Source organism: Mustela erminea, chromosome 7, assembly GCF_009829155.1.
Source record: "Mustela erminea isolate mMusErm1 chromosome 7, mMusErm1.Pri, whole genome shotgun sequence".
Classification (NCBI taxonomy): Eukaryota; Metazoa; Chordata; class Mammalia; order Carnivora; family Mustelidae; genus Mustela; species Mustela erminea.
Genome location: NC_045620.1, coordinates 127,493,558 through 127,509,406, shown reverse-complemented (window position 1 = coordinate 127,509,406; position 15,849 = coordinate 127,493,558). Strand labels below are relative to the sequence as shown.

Genomic DNA, 15,849 nt, shown 5'->3' with positions numbered 1-15,849 from the left:
GAAGAAAAAAACAAAACCCAGGCTCTGCATACTCCCACGTCTTTGACAGCATGTCAGGCATTCAGAGAGCATCTTGCAAAAAGGGCTGCCTGCTTGGTTTTCTCCTCCAGTAAACGGATGGACTCCATTCAGTTCATAACCGGAAAAGCTTTCCACCTTTGAATTCAAAGCTTAGTGGAGAATACAGGTATCCTCTGCTTTTCAAAATGTTGTGATAACGCCACATCACTTTTACAAAAAGACCTACCTTAGCACCTGGTTTTGCTACCTAAAAGAAATCTGAAAAGGATCTGCTTTTATGAAAAAAGGTGAAAAGGGAAAATCTCATTCAGCATTTGCTCTGCGGTGAGGAGAAGGAGAGGCAGCTCACATGGAGAAGAGCAGCAGGAAGGCCCCCCAAGCTCCACTCCCAGGAACCCCATGCAGCGTCTCAGCAGCAAGCCACCCTGGCTTCAGACGGCGTCTGTGACCATCTGCCTTTCATCTGGGTTTATTCTGTGCCTTCTTTAGCAATACATGTCCTGTGGTATCAAAAACCTTAGAGTGGTTATTTTGGAGGTCTGGAAACACTCAATTTTTTTTTCCATATAAATGAATAGGAATTGCTTCTTTGCTTCACACCATTTCAGCTTATGAACGTTTTCAGAGAAACGGTCTACTTTTGGATAGCTGGGGAAACCTATAATTGGATCCATTGTCCTGTGAGAACCTGATAGTTTACCCTGGGTCCTTATTGCTGACAGCAGGTGAAGCACACACTCCCGACTGACCTCAGTACCTAGTGGTCCCTCTCGAATGAGTTGGTGAGAACCGTTAACTAGTGGGGCTGGAGGCCCGGGTGTGTGCAAATCCTCCTGTGTGCCATGCACTGGGGAGTTCCACAGAGCCAGCCTGAAGCTGTCTGCTCTTTGCTCTGAGCTCAGCATTTACAAACAGAGCATACCTACTGATTGCATGGGGTGTAGCTTTTCTCCAACATACTCTGCAAAGTGACAGCGCTATTTCTGAAGAAGCAACCAGAGACCATATCCGTCACCTGGTATTCTCAGAAGGAATGAAACCTAGGTTTGGGAGCAGCTATAACTCAGCCAGCTGGTAGCTGACTTAAACCCCGAGAGGGGGCTATCAGTAGGCACTGAAACAGCTTACTCTAGGCTCTGAAACACAAGAGAGGTGAGGCTTTCTGAGCTTGACCTTGACAGACTGACCACCTCAGGTTCCTAACCAGGCTCTCAGTCTTCTGTCGAATTGTCTGTTCCCAAAGAGAACCTTTAGTTTCCTTCCACTGATGCTTTTAGTTCTCGACTGTTTTACCAAGAAAATTGATTTGTCATCTAAATCTAAAAATAAATTTAGGGGCACCTGAGTGGCTCAGTTGGCTAAGCGTCTGCCTTTCAGCTCAGGTCATGATTCCAGGGTCTTGGGATCGAGCCAGACAGAAGTCCCTGCTCCACAGGGAGCCTGGCTCTCCCTCGCCCCGTGCGCCTCCCCAGCTCAAGCTCATGTGCATGCGCGCTCTCTCTCTCTCTCTCTCTCTCGCTCTTAAATAAATAAAAATCTTTTTAAAAATAAAAACAATAAAAATAAATTTAAATCCTACTATGTGACATGATTTTCCCCACTGGGGCAGAGATTACCAGCAAGCAGCAATCAGGGCTCTTTGACGAAAAGCCCCTTACCAAATGTTTGTGTCATTTACTTACTGGTTCGTTCATCACACATCTCCTGTGTTCCTTCTTTGCACCAGATACCACGCTAGGCAGTGGGGATACAGAGAGGGGAGGAGTCCTGTCTCCAGGGAGTTCACAGCCCAGCAGGGTGAGACGCCTCAGCAAGGAAGCACAGTACCTTGCGGTACGAGGAATGCTGGCCATCCGCAGAGGGTGTCGTGGGTTCTAGAAGGGTGGGAGAGCACAGGAAAGATGGTGAAGAGCAGGTGCGGTCACCAACTAAGCTGGACTCATAAGCCCAGCCCTGCCCATCACTAGCTGGGGAGACATTGGGAAAACAACTTAACCTCTTTGAGCTTTGGCTTTATTATCTGTGAAATCAAAATAAGTACAAGGGACTTTTACAGAAGATGAAATGAGATTCATGTGTATAAACCACTGGGCACGGGTGCCTTGGTGGCTCAGTCGGTTAAGCATCTGCCTTCAGCTCAGGTCACAATCCCAGGGTCCTGGAATCCAGTTCCACATCAGGCTCCCTGCTCAGTGGGGAGCCTGCTTCTCCCTCTGCCTGCTGCTCCCACTGCTTGTGCACGCGTGCTCTCTCTCTCTCTCTCTTTAATAAGTAAATAAAATCTTTATAAAGCACTGGGCACAGTTGCTGGCACCTGGTATGCGTTCAATAACTGTGACCTATCTGTTAATTTTATCATTATTATATTCTGTGGGTCAGCTTCTGACACACTAGCACAAGATCCGTGCCCAAGACAAGACACGGGGAGGCAGACGGCGACTTCCTATCCAGGTTACAAAGAAGACCTATGTTCTGTTTACTGGGAGCTGTCAGCCTGTCTCGATTTGCTATAAAACCCACTTCTTCTCCAGTTGCTGGCTGGGAAATTCTACCCCAAGTTATCAGTTTACGAGGTGTATGGCAGAGGCAAGACTGGGAATGGTCCCACCACCTTATCTGGTTCTCTGCCTGGGCAGTGCCCCCCTCCCCCACTTCCCTGTTCATTATGCACACTCAGAGTTTAAAGCAGAGAAGACTCCGTTTCCTCTTGTCACTGGCATGACTGTGTCTGTCTCCTGGACAAGCGCCAGTTGTAAATGGCTCCTACTTTCCTCCCATTAATACCGTGGCTGCATATGCCTAGCTAAGACTTTGTTTAAGTATTAAGAAGGACTGTGTCCAGACAGTAAACGCACAGAAATGCAGACACATTGCCAAGGAAAAGAGTGTGGCTGATATAAAATACAGTGGTGACTAAATACTCACAGAAATTGTGAAGATTCGTTCCATCTTTTTCACCCGCAGATTTATGCAATATAATTAGGTGGGGAGGGAGGTGTGCAATGTTCAGACACAGAACTCGTGAGAGTTTGTATATATGATGTGTTTATAAACTAACTCAACATGCAAATTTGCCACCAGCCCTTTCCTTTCACATATCCTGGCAAGGACAGAGAGAGGGAGAAGGAAGGTTTCCTCGGGCATCTGTGGCGGGCCACCTGGGCTGCTAGCCGTCACTTGCAGGAAGGGTTCTATGAAGCACCTTCCATCATCCCTAGATCCTGAGCCAAAGTACCAGGGCTACAGGGGACAATAATGTTCACTCAACCACTCATTGAGCCAGCATTAATGCCATCCCTTGCTTGCAAAACCCTGTGTAACATTCCAGGAGAAACACAAAAATGAATAAAATCAATTCTTGTTTCCAGGGAGTTCATGGTCTAAAAGAGGATGCAGGGGTGCCTGAGTGGCTCAGTAAGTTAAGCGTCTGCCTTTAGCTCAGATCATGCTGTCAGGGTTCTGGGATCAAGCCCCATATCAGGCTCCCTGCTCTGCGGGGAGTCTGCTTCTCCTTCTACCCTTCTCCCCATTCATGCTCTCTCTCTCGCTCTTTCTCCCAAATAAATAAATAAAATCTTAAAAAAAAAAAAGGAAGGAAGAAAGGATGTATATTACTCTAACACCAGACACACACCAGACACCAAAGGAAGAAGAAAGCAGGAGCAAAGATGAGTCAGAGTTATTAAAAGAGCTGAAAGTTTACCATGTAATCTATATTAAATGCACTATCAATGGTTCATTTTCTTAAAGAGCAGATGGAGTATTTATTACATAACCCTGACAATTAGAAACAAATGACAATTTGAATGAAAAGCTGAAGCCAGATATTTTGCCTACAATAAACAAAATGCTTCTTGTGTTAGCTTCTGTCTACATTGCAAGCGTTAAACACACAGTCCTATCCATTAACATGTACATTTAGATTTGGAGATGTATTGAGATATAAGGCCACAATAACTTCCAAATTATTCAGCTACTGGGGTGTCAGAAAACCCACTGCTGTAAAAATCAAACCTCAAAATGTTTCTCTTTTCCTCAGGCTAAGGGCACAACGTGTCTGTAGCACAGTTTAGTTAAAGAAGGGCCTAATATATGAGGAAAATACAGATTCTAACATACACACACACACACACACCCCGCACACACACAGAGGCTGAGGTATTCGGTTTATATGTGTAGACTACCAAAATCCTCAAGTATATCACCAGCTTATCCACACATCAGATCTGATCCTGAAAACTGAAGGACCATCCTGTTGGCAGCCAGAGTCAACAGGAAAAAGGGCTTCGAATGATCCAGAAGTACCGTATTTACTCAAAGCACATACAGCTTACACATCATTCTTCTTCATTCCATTAAACCCAGAGACTTCTGTTAGCAGACATCTGATGCCACACCTTGAAGAAAAAGGAGGAATAGGGTTTGGGGTGGTCACAAAATGACATCTCCTTCCTATATGGACTGTATTTCTGACAGAATTTTTCCTAGTTAGTTGGGATTTTTGAGGTTTGACATTGATGAAGCAGATATAAGACAAATCCACATTGTCTTGTAAGCTAAATCACCATGATGCTTTCTGTGGAACAGAAGTGGCTTTTAAAAGAATATCAAGGAAGGGCGCCTGGGTGGCTCAGTGGGTTAAGCGTCTGCCTTCAGCTCAGGTCATGATCTCAGGGTCATGGGATCAAGCCCCGCATTGGGTTCTCCACTCAGGGGGGAGCCTGCTTCTCCCCTCTCTTCTCTGCCTGCCTCTCTGCCTACTTGTGATCTCTCTCTCTCAAATAAATAAATTAAAATCTTAAAAAAAAAAAAGAATATCAAGGAGAACTGTGAAGGGTACACACTCTTCCTGAAATGAACCTTGTAACTTTGATGTTCCAATTTACTGAAGATGTGACATATTGAAAATATTTGGTATAAAATCAGTGGAGCAGAAAGAAAGTCAAAACATGTTGGTAAATCTAAATTAGCATTAACTGTTAAAAATACCACCAATAAAAATAATGTATTTGGGAGAGTTTAAATGCAAAGCAGATTAAATTTTGAAATGCCCACAAGAAAGGGGTTCAGAAGGAAGGTAAGGATATTGATTAACCTTGGACTCTGTTAACTGAAGTATGAATGGTAAGGAATTTTAGAGTAGCACCAAAAGAACAGCAACAAAATGTATGAAGGGCAATGTCTAAAATGTCTAGGGGGAAGAAATAGAAAAAAGAAAATAATCTAGCCAATAAAAGCAAGGAAGGAGGAAAAAGAGAAAAGAAAATACCCTGGCAGTTTGAGAACACAATATTGCTGAAAAATATCATAAAAGAAATTTAAATATTTAGAGCTGAATTACAAAGAAAGCAATATATACCTACAAATAGCTTCCATGAGAGTTGTTGTAGTCATGGTCATATAACTATTTCTATGGGGCATCTGGCATCTCAAAAGTTCTCAGAGGAAAATGTGAAGTCTTACATATTTATTTTTTAGTGTGTTTTTTATTTAAACTTTATTTTTTCAGTGTTCCAAGATTCATTGTTTATGCTTCACACCCAGTGCTCCATGATTGCATGGATTGCAATCCATGCCCTCCTTAATACCCACCACCAGGGTCACCCAACCCCCTATCCCTCTCCCCTTCAAAACCCTCAGTTTGTTTCTCAGAGTCCACAGTCTCTCATTTATGTAGTAGAAAAAAATAAAGATCAAAACTAATTATAAGGGCACCTGGGTGGCTCAGAAGGTTAAAGCCTCTGCCTTCAGCTCAGGTCATGATCCCAGGGTCCTAGAATCGAGCCCCGCATGGGGCTCTCTGCTGAGCGGGGAGCCTGCTTCCTCCTCTCTCTCTGCCTGCCTCTCTGCCTACTTGTGATCTCTGTCTGTCAAATAAATAAATAAAATCTAAAAAAAAAACTAATTATATAATCTTTAGTTTAAAAGGAAAGAAGTAAATCCAGAGATGGTGTTGAAAAATCAAAAGTAGAGGTAAGAAGAAAACTTATAAAATAAAAGAAATTATTGGGATGATTGATAACTGAAAGAGAACTGAAATAACAGGAAGCAGGAAAGGGATGAAGACGGACAGAAGGAATGAATGAGAGAACTTCTGGTAAAGTTCATCAGGGAAAACGAGTAAAAGAAAAGAAGCAGATAGATACAAACAATATGACAAATGTAAATTATGTCATAACCAAACATAAAACTTAAATGACATCATAAAAGTACATCCAGCATAATATTACATCAATAATTTGAAAATATCGTAAAACATTAATTGACTCAAAATACATCAAATCCCAAATTCATGTGTAACTATTAAACAAATGGCATAAACAGTCAAAAACATACAAACCAGGATACCATATCAAGAAGTTTTATCCATCCTCCAAAAAACAGGTAATTCTTATTTTACTCAAAACTGACAAGAATAAAGAAAACATATGTATCTTATTTCATTTGGCTAGTGTAAACTTAATTTGAAAACAGGATCATTAAAAAAGTTATAGGCAATCTCACTTATGAATATAGATGTGACTCTCCTAAACAAAATACTAACATATCAAAAATAGCAGTACATATTTTTTTAAATACATCATAACCGTAGAATTTATTCTAGACATGCAAGGGTATTTTTTTCACATACACACACACACACACACAAACATAATAATGGAATTAACCACATTCACACAGTGAGAAATATGTTTAATAGGGGTATGAAAATGTATGTTGAAATATAACAATCTGCTCATGATCTTTTTCAACAAAAGGAAACCCTTACTAGGATCAGAAAGTAGCCAACTTTACTAAAAAAAAAAAAAAAATCCATACTAAAGCATGCGGCCTACTTACTGGTAAAATTTTAGAAGTGATCTCATTCAAATCAGGAACAAGACAAACCAATTCACTGTCGTAATCTTTAGCTCACATTACACTGGAGGACCTAGACAGTGAAATAGACAAGAAAAAGTTTAAGGATCAATAGAGAAAAATATTTGAACACGTCACAGATCTCTATCTGGAATATACAAGAGGACTGACAGACAAACTATAAAAACTAACTGAAGTCGGCAACATGTGAGTTATATTCCACTTGTGCTTTCACACCCACCCACACCCTTCCCCACTCTCTCTGTGCTCCGTGGCACTACTACAAGCTTCAGACAGATCTGGCCAGTGGTGAGAGGGAGAGCAGAGGCAAGGCAGGAGATCTATCGGAGGAAAGTAAAGCCAGGCTACTGTTTCCCCAACCCTGTGTAGCTGCTGCTGGCCAGTGGATCCCCTCCACCGATGTCCTAATTCGTCAGGCAGACCCCCTTTGGGGACCTCCCTATGTCCTGTTCCAGGCATTCTTCCCTCCTCTAGCCTTCAGGCAGAGGGCTGAGGATTGAGACTTACTATTAGCCCCAGACTGCTGTATTTAATCCATGGTGATTATCCGTGGTGATGCCCAGCCCACACCTCTGTAAACAGGCCCTTCACTAAACTCTTCTCAAATCAACCTCTCTGAGTGTTTCATCTGTTTCTAGTTGAGATATTGATTTATACAAGCAAGTATGTTGAACAGAAGATCCGCAAATATAAATTAATATTTTTTCCATCCGCTGACAGGAACCAATCAAAATATGATCATTAAAGATTCTAGAAATCAGTCTGGCAAAGAAAATGTGTGAAATATTTACAAAGAAAAAATTTAAAATTCCCTTGAAGGACCTTAAGCCAATCAGGATAAAATGTATGAAAATACAATGTTCACTTTTGGAAAATGCAATCTTGTAAAAATACCAATTATCCACCAAATTAACCTGCATATGAAAGGGGTTCATATCAAAATTCCAACAAGATTTTTATGAGATGGAATCTTTCAAATAACTTCTAAAATACAGAAGGGAATAGGAATATCTAAGAAGAGTCAAACATCTTTGGAAGAGAAAGGAAGACAAGGAGGCAGGTCAAGAGAAGGAGAGGGAAGAGTTTCTCCCACCAGAAATCAAGACAAACCTTAGAGCTAGAGAAATTTAAAAAAAAAAAAAAGTGACATATTTGCATAAAAGAAAAGTAACAAGTGAACAAAAGAGAGAGCCCTGAAGCAAACTTGCACATTAACGGTGATTTGCATTAGAGCAAAAATCACATTATAAGTCACTAGGGAAAGACAGTCTCTTTTATGAAAGGTATTAGTATTATAGGCTATCCGTAAAGGGACCAAAAAAATGACATTGTTTAAATCACACCAAAAAAGAAACCCAAATATAAAAAAGCAAAACCTTTAAACTGCTAACAAAGTAGAAGACCATTTTCATCATCCGTGCATAGAAAGATATTTTCAAACAATACACCAAAAGCAAAACTTGTAAATCAGAAGATCACCTCATTCTACCTTCATGTTAACTCTATAAGCTAAGAGAAATGGTATTATTGTATTTAACTCCTAAGGAAGTCCTATGTGACTTGCTCTAGGTGACACAGATGAGATTTTACTCCAGGTCTAAATCTCCAGTGCTTTGGGAAAATTATCACTGTTTTCCTTTTTCCTTGTTTTTTTAAGGCCCTGTTAGTTGCTGAACTTTTAAAGTTCACTGATCATTTGTTTGGCTGTTTGATGCTGACCTACAGTAGATGGAGACGTGCTTGAAGCAAGACCCATACTTATGTTCCAGTAAGAGTGTCCCAGAAAGGTTGGAGGCAGAAAGGAAGGCAGGATCCTGTGTCTCAGGCAGAGCTGATACACGTCAAACCTGAATTTTCCTGCCACATCAGAGAAAAGACACATGCCACCAGGACCACCATCCTTCCAGCTTGGATTCTTTCTCTAATTAGGACATCAAGAGGTCCATTGGTAGAGACCTGGATTAAGGGGAGATACCAGAACATAACAGCTTCTTTTCTGTTCTTTTTTTCTTTTTTCTTTTCTGACTTATTATCTCTGAACTGATTCAAAACTCTTTTGGATCCATTGTTACACCATCAACCTTTCCAAATTTACTTCCCATCATGTAAGGTAGTACCACTTTGTCTGCCCTAAAACTCTTTAACCTGTTAAGTGTCAGGCTTTCAAGCTCTGGGATGTGGAAATTAGGTTGAACACAGAGCCCACAGAGGATTAAACCTCCTGATATTTGGGGTGTTAGGAGAAGGGAGTTGGGGTAAATTGGTAGGGGAGGTGAATCATGAGAGACTCTGAAAACAATCTGAGGGGTTTGAAGTGGCGGGGGGTGGGATGTTGGGGTACCAATTGGTGGGTATTATAGAGGGCACGGATTGCATGGAGCACTGGGTGTGGTGAAAAAATAATGAATACTGTTTTTCTGAAAATAAATAAATTAATTAAAAAAAAATCCCTCCTGATATTTGACCCTTTCTTCCCACCTGCAGGCCTGGTCTCTTAAGTTCTAGCATGTTCTATACCTAAGAATCCCCCTATCATTCCCTGTACCTTCCTGACTGGGTGGCCTGTTGCCATCTAGGGTTAAACAGGTTAAACACCTGTTTATGAGGGCTGGGGCAAAACAGGAGTCTCACCCTGCAATTCGGATAGGGCTGGGACTCGTCCCACGGTTACTTTAGCTGGAAAAACTTCATAAAGGAGGGAAGGGTTGGTGGAGATCTTGAACAACGCCGGGCTGAAAGCCCACATTTCAGGCTTTCTGGCAGGTGTGTTTGATTGCTTTGTGCCTACAACCAGGAACTGTGAAACGTGGCTACCAATTGGTTTTCATCCTTTGTTTGGCTGTGTCTAATAATGTCAAAACAGCCTGTCAGTTGAACACAAAGATATTAGCTGGTTCATTGGAGATACTCACTTACCGTTTGACAGGCAGAGCCAGAGGACCTGGGAGTGGGGCCCTCTCGCCTCCCTGGCCTCCCTCCAGCCTCCTGGAGTGTATTTGCTCTTGTATGTTGTGTGATTGCAAGGTGTGAGAGGGAGCTCAAGGTGAGCCCCGGTGAGTGAGGACAGCGGCTTCGCGGCGCTCCGTTATTCGATCAGCACTGTTACTCACAATGAGCCCGACCGCTGCTGAGGGACGCACAATACTTCCTGAAATTCAATGTTCTCGAATATGTCTATTGTTGCTCTATGGTTGGATGAGGATAATTATTACAGTAATTATTAGATCATTTGCAAGAATAGGAATGTGCCCAATTGTCTTCACCTTTATCTTCAAAGCATTAGACAAACACTGCCGTGATCCCTTAAACACTCCCCCCTTGGCCAGCTCACATCGGTCCATTGCTGCACACGGTAATCTTAGGACATAGCAAGGGAAATAACCCCTTCCTGGCGCTGGGCTCAGGAATGACAATCTTCTGAGATTTGTGGCTGCCCTTTATCTGCAGCAACCTTCCTTCCGGCACTCGGTCGGCAGAATGCCCACTCATACCACTACTGGGTGGTGAGAGGTGCGTGGAACTTGAATCGTCTCCCAGTACATGTTTTGCAAGGAAAAGCAGCTTGCTGAGTGTGTCAGGTTCTGTCTGGAACTCTGAATTATAGAAATGAGGGAGAAAGGAGCCTTCTGGACATGGAACCAGCAGGGAGCTGCAGGAGTAAGAGGTCTCGGGGCATCACGGCAGCCCCACCGGAATGTGAGGAGAACCTTGAGTCATTTTCAACCTCAAGTGCATTTGCTAGGTCAGAGAGACCAGAAGTATATTTCTAGCTAACTTTTAAAGTAATGAAAAGGAGGAAAAAATACCTAACTTCTAGTTTGAATTTTAAAATCTTGATTTCAGTTGGGAATTTGCTTGATAGCTTTCTCTTTACAGACTTTGGAGTTGTAAAATAGTTTCATCAGACAGCCCGTAATCACACAGCCCCAGAATATTATGAGGAATGGGTGTCCAATCAGCAGCCAGGTTTTACTTTGTTTTGTCCTGCACATACCACATACCACACGGAAGGCCTTCTTTGTTCAGCTGAGTGACACTTTTCAACTGATAACTGTATTATGTTTGTGCAGAACACAATTAAATATTTGCCCATTTTGAATTGAAAATCAATAGCTTCCCTTTATATCTCTTCTTTATAAGGAAGCCACATTGCCTCCAAAAGGAAAACACCATTTCTAGGGCTTCCAGTCGTTGTGCTGAATGTGAAGGTCATCTGTGTGTGGCATCACACACCGTGGTGTGCTTCCCTCGGACTGTGATAGCTTGCTGAAAGAAAAGGTTTTTAGCCAGACAAGAATTTGGGGGTGATGAAATCTGGTAAACACATTCTCCACCTTCTCAGGAGACATCAGGGGATTCTCCCCAGCCTCCTAGCCTTTCCCTCAAGACAGCAGGAAGCAGCTCGGCACTGAGACTTGCCCTTCAGCGCAGTTTCTGAGTCCCTGCAGACAGTGAAAAGGTCCTGGGGCTTGGAGGTGGGAGACCAGAGGACCCGCTCATACTCTGGGACAAGCCCATTCTAGGGCCTTGGACCAGACAGCTCCCTCTTCTGAGTCTCAGATCTCTACTTATAAAAAGACAAAAGACTTCTGATAGAGATGACATTAAGTGTATGTCCAGTACCCTCTGTCAGCTTTAAAGACACAGCAGTGATAAATTAAGTATAAAAAGAGAAATCCGAAGAGAGAGAGTTAGGCTCAAAAACTTAAACATCACTATAGATTGAAATAGAACTTAAATGCAAAGCAATGAGGAGAGCTGAAGCCACAGGACTTCTGGGTTGTGATCCAAACCAAAGCAGTGGTGGCCAGTAATCCATGGGGCAAAACAGATTAAAGGTGCTCCACACGAACTGGGAGATTAAAGCTCGGGTCTGCACCTGCAGTAAAGTGCCCTAAGGGCAGCTTTCACCAGGACATGAGGCCAAAAGAAGCTGTGATTGATTCTGCCTGGAGCTCAGGTTCATAGGACAAGGGGTATAGGAGAGCACAAATACTAGAAATGGAACCGAGCTATCTGCTGGCTGAGTGACAGCATTTGTCATGTCCACAAAAGTGCCACTGGAATGGAATGTGGAGGTGCCTCAGACACGGAGCTTATGTGTGGTCTCAGTAGAGCTATGAGGCGGCATGGAAACTTCAAACTTTATAGGATAAGGAGGATACATCTAGAGGGCAGAGTAAGCTTTCAAGTTAATCTAAGATGAAAATGTTAAAGGCACAAATTTATCTTATGGTAAGAAAGACAGCCAAATACTAGCAGATTGAAAAGCTGTTCTCTTTATATGAAATTTTATAGAACAGCTTAAGAAAAATTAAAAAATAAAGTTGTGTAGGAATATCAGAGATATAAAGGAACAATTTCTATGGAAACAAACAGGAAAATATGAAACAGAAGTGGGCAGAAATTGAACGAGAACAGGAGGTGGAAAATAGAGTCACTTAGGTGAGAAAGACTATCCAGACTTGATACAGCAAAAGGAATTGGAAAATAGTGCAAAGGAATTTAACTAGGATATCAGTTAAGAAATATAAAACCTACAGAGTTTTTAAATTTTCAAATGTGTATCTTAAATAAAGAGAATAGAAGAGTAAGAAAACAGAAAGACAAAATTTTATAGAACTGGAAGAACACATAAATTTGTCGACTAACATTTTACCTCAATAACTAAAAAAATAAAATATAGTCACATGCAGGTATCATAAAGATTAAGAATAAAGAGAAAAATGATAAAAGCAACCAGAGAAAAAAGACTACCACATTTCAACAGTAGGACCTAGAGCAGACTTAACAACAGAGTGACAGGAGGCAGAAAGTGGTAGGTAAAAGTATTCAAAATGCGCAAGAAGATAGCCAAATATGGAATTTTATATACAAAAGTATATTTTGGAATGGGAACAGAAAGACATGCACATTTACAAAAAATAAAAAATAGTTTAACAGTTATAGGCCTTCACTATAAGAATTTTTGAGGCACTACTTCAGCAAGGATTTAAAAAGAAAAAAATATACTCAAACTCAAGTATGACAACTATTACAAAAGACAACTATTAGATTACACACACACACACAGCAAAAACTGATGAAATTTTGATATCAGAAAAGCAAAGCAATGAAAACTATCAATGACATAAAAATCTGGTTTATTCAAATAATCAGTAAAATTCAAAAATCTCTAGCCAGATTTAACAAGAAAAAAAGATTGCTAATTTCAATAATAAAAGAGAGACATGGCTAGAGAGCTTATGGATTAAAAGGATAATACTATATCAACTATATATGTATATAAACTCTATACATTATATAAAATAGGCAAATTCCTTAAGAAATATCTACTATTAAACCCAGCAAAGAAAAAGTAGCTAACCTAAATATTCCTATATTTATCAAATAAATTAAGTTGTAGTTAAGAAACCTTCCCCACAACCACCCCCCACACATACACACCAACACACACACATGCAAATACCATAGACCCAGTTGGTTTCAACGGTGAATTCTATCAAATGTTTAAGGGTGAAATGCCAGTATTACACAAACTGTTCAAGAAAATCTAAAATGAGTGATGCCTGCATGGCTATCAGCTAAGCAACTCAACTCAGGTCATGATCTCAGGTTTCTGGGTTGGAGCTCCAGGTGAGGCTCCCGGCTCATTAGGGAGTCCACTTTTCCCTCTTCCCTATTCCTCCCCTCAACTCATGCTGTCTCTGTCTCTCTCAAAAAATAAATGAAATCTTTTTTAAAAAATAAAAAATGAGGGGCGCCTGGGTGGCTCAGTGGGTTAAGCCGCTGCCTTCGGCTCAGGTCATGATCTCAGGGTCCTGGGATCGAGTCCCGCATCGGGCTCTCTGCTCAGCAGGGAGCCTGCTTCCTCCTCTCTCTCTCTGCCTGCCTCTCTGCCTACTGTGATCTCTCTATGTCAAATAAATAAATAAAATCTTTAAAAAAAAAAAATTAAAAAAAAATAAAATAAAAAATGAGAGAACATTTCTCAGTTCATTTTATGACCCTAAGATAGTTATTTTCATTTACCAAAGAAATGATGAAAAATAAACATATAAAAAGTTGCTCAGCATTCATATGCCATTAGAGCAAATAAAAGCTCTGAAAAACCTACAACAACAATGGTTATATATATATTTTTTCCTGACAATATCAAGTACTGCTAAGATTTTATAGTAACCAGAACTCTAATTCTTTACTAGTGGGAATGTAAAGTCGTACAACCACTTTGGAAACAATTTTAGTTTCTTACAAATTTGACTATCATACATACCATATGACTCAGCCATCCCATTCCTAGATATTTACTCAAGAGAAATTACAACTTGTGTTTACATAAAAACTCTGTGTGAATGTTTACAGAGACTTTATTCAAAACTGCCAAGAACTGGCAACATCTCAAATGTTCATCATCTGGTATGAATAAACAAACTTGTGGTATACCATGTGATTGAATACTATTCTGCAATAAAAATGAATGGACAAACTGATATGTGCAATAATGTAGTTAACTTCAAATCTGTTCTGCTAAGTGAAAGGAGACTATATATTGTACGATTCCATAAAAATTACTACATGAAAAAGGAGGAATCCAGACTACATAAAGCAAAGAAAGGATCAGTGAATTTGAAGACAGGTCAACTGATACTATATGAAGAAGTAAGAAGAGGAAGAAAAGAAGGAAGAGAAAAAGAAATAATTTTTTTTTTTAAAGTTGAGCAGAACATCCAAAATCTAGAGGACAAATATCAAATAATCTGATATCCTTGAAACTAGAGTCCCAGGAAAAAAGAAAGAGGAAATAAGGAAGGTAAATGTTTGAGGTTATATTGGCTGAGAATTTTTCAAATGGGTAAAAGAAATTAATCCACAGATAAAAAGAGTACAACTAATTCCAAGTAAAATAAAAAATAACAAAAAAATCACTTAGGAATGTCATATTCAAATTTATAAAATTAAAGATAAAGGAGAAATATTAGAAATATCCACAGGAGAAAAAAAAAACACAATACAAATAATGGAGAAGTAATAAGAGTAATAACAAGACAGAAACATGGAAGTCAGATGATAAAGTGAAAATATATTAAAAGTGCTGAAATGTTTTTAAAAATTCTTCAGTCAACATATATACAACAAAAATATCGTTTCAAAAATAAGATAAGATGTTTGCTGCCAGTATAATTTACTAGCTTCTACTAGACTGGTCCCTCATGGTACTAAACCTATAAATTCTGGGCAACACACACAACAGCAACTAAAACAACCACCTACAATTACTGGAGTAGAACAAAAGTAGCAATATTCTGGAGGCAGATTAGCATTTGCAAAAAGGAATGACACTGTGTGCATTCCCTGTTATCACAGCTTTTAGCCAGAGGGCAAACCCTAGTGAATGTTTCAAGTCTTTCTGGCCTGAAACTAGAGGAACTAGAGGAAAAAATGTGAGCAACAAGAGAGTTGAAAAGTGAAGGGGAATTTCCAAAAAGAAGAGGACCAAAGAGAAGTAGTTACAAATTTGGTGTTTGTGTTCTGAATAAGTCTCTGGCCAATCCCTAATTCATGTACATGCATGTGTATGTCTGAGCTAAAAAGGGAAGGAACTGAGATTTAAACTTGTCTGCCAAATGATAAGAGATTGCAGTTTCCTTCAAACCAAGTTCCTTCTCTAACAAAACAAAAAATCGAGACTCTTTGGAAGAATATTTAAAAACCCATAATCTCCACAACATAACATTCACAATACTCAGGATGTGATCCAAAATTATGTGACATGAGGAATGAAGAAAATGTGGTTCAACTTCAAGATAGAAAACCATCAATGAAAATGAGCCCTGAGATGACAAGGGTGGTATAATAACCCTGTAGGGATTCTAAACCCATAACTATAATAATGCCTCATATTTCAAAATGCTTACAATGAATGAAAAGATGGAAAATATCATCAAA

General features: G+C 40.1%; 1 long non-coding RNA gene across 2 annotated transcripts in view; it reads right to left on the bottom strand.

The window, feature by feature from the left end:
• The window catches only part of LOC116596150, a 35,905-nt gene that overhangs the window by 19,594 nt on the left and 462 nt on the right, over nucleotides 1-15,849 (bottom strand). Inside the window, exons 2-4 of one of the 2 annotated variants that reach the window (XR_004288026.1) lie at nucleotides 6,862-6,952; nucleotides 4,356-4,418; nucleotides 1,704-1,895 (exon numbers count right to left, since the gene is read on the bottom strand). This is a non-coding gene — a long non-coding RNA (uncharacterized LOC116596150). The remainder of the gene's footprint in view (nucleotides 1-1,703; nucleotides 1,896-4,355; nucleotides 4,419-6,861; nucleotides 6,953-15,849) is intronic. The other variant, XR_004288027.1, reaches the window with a different exon arrangement.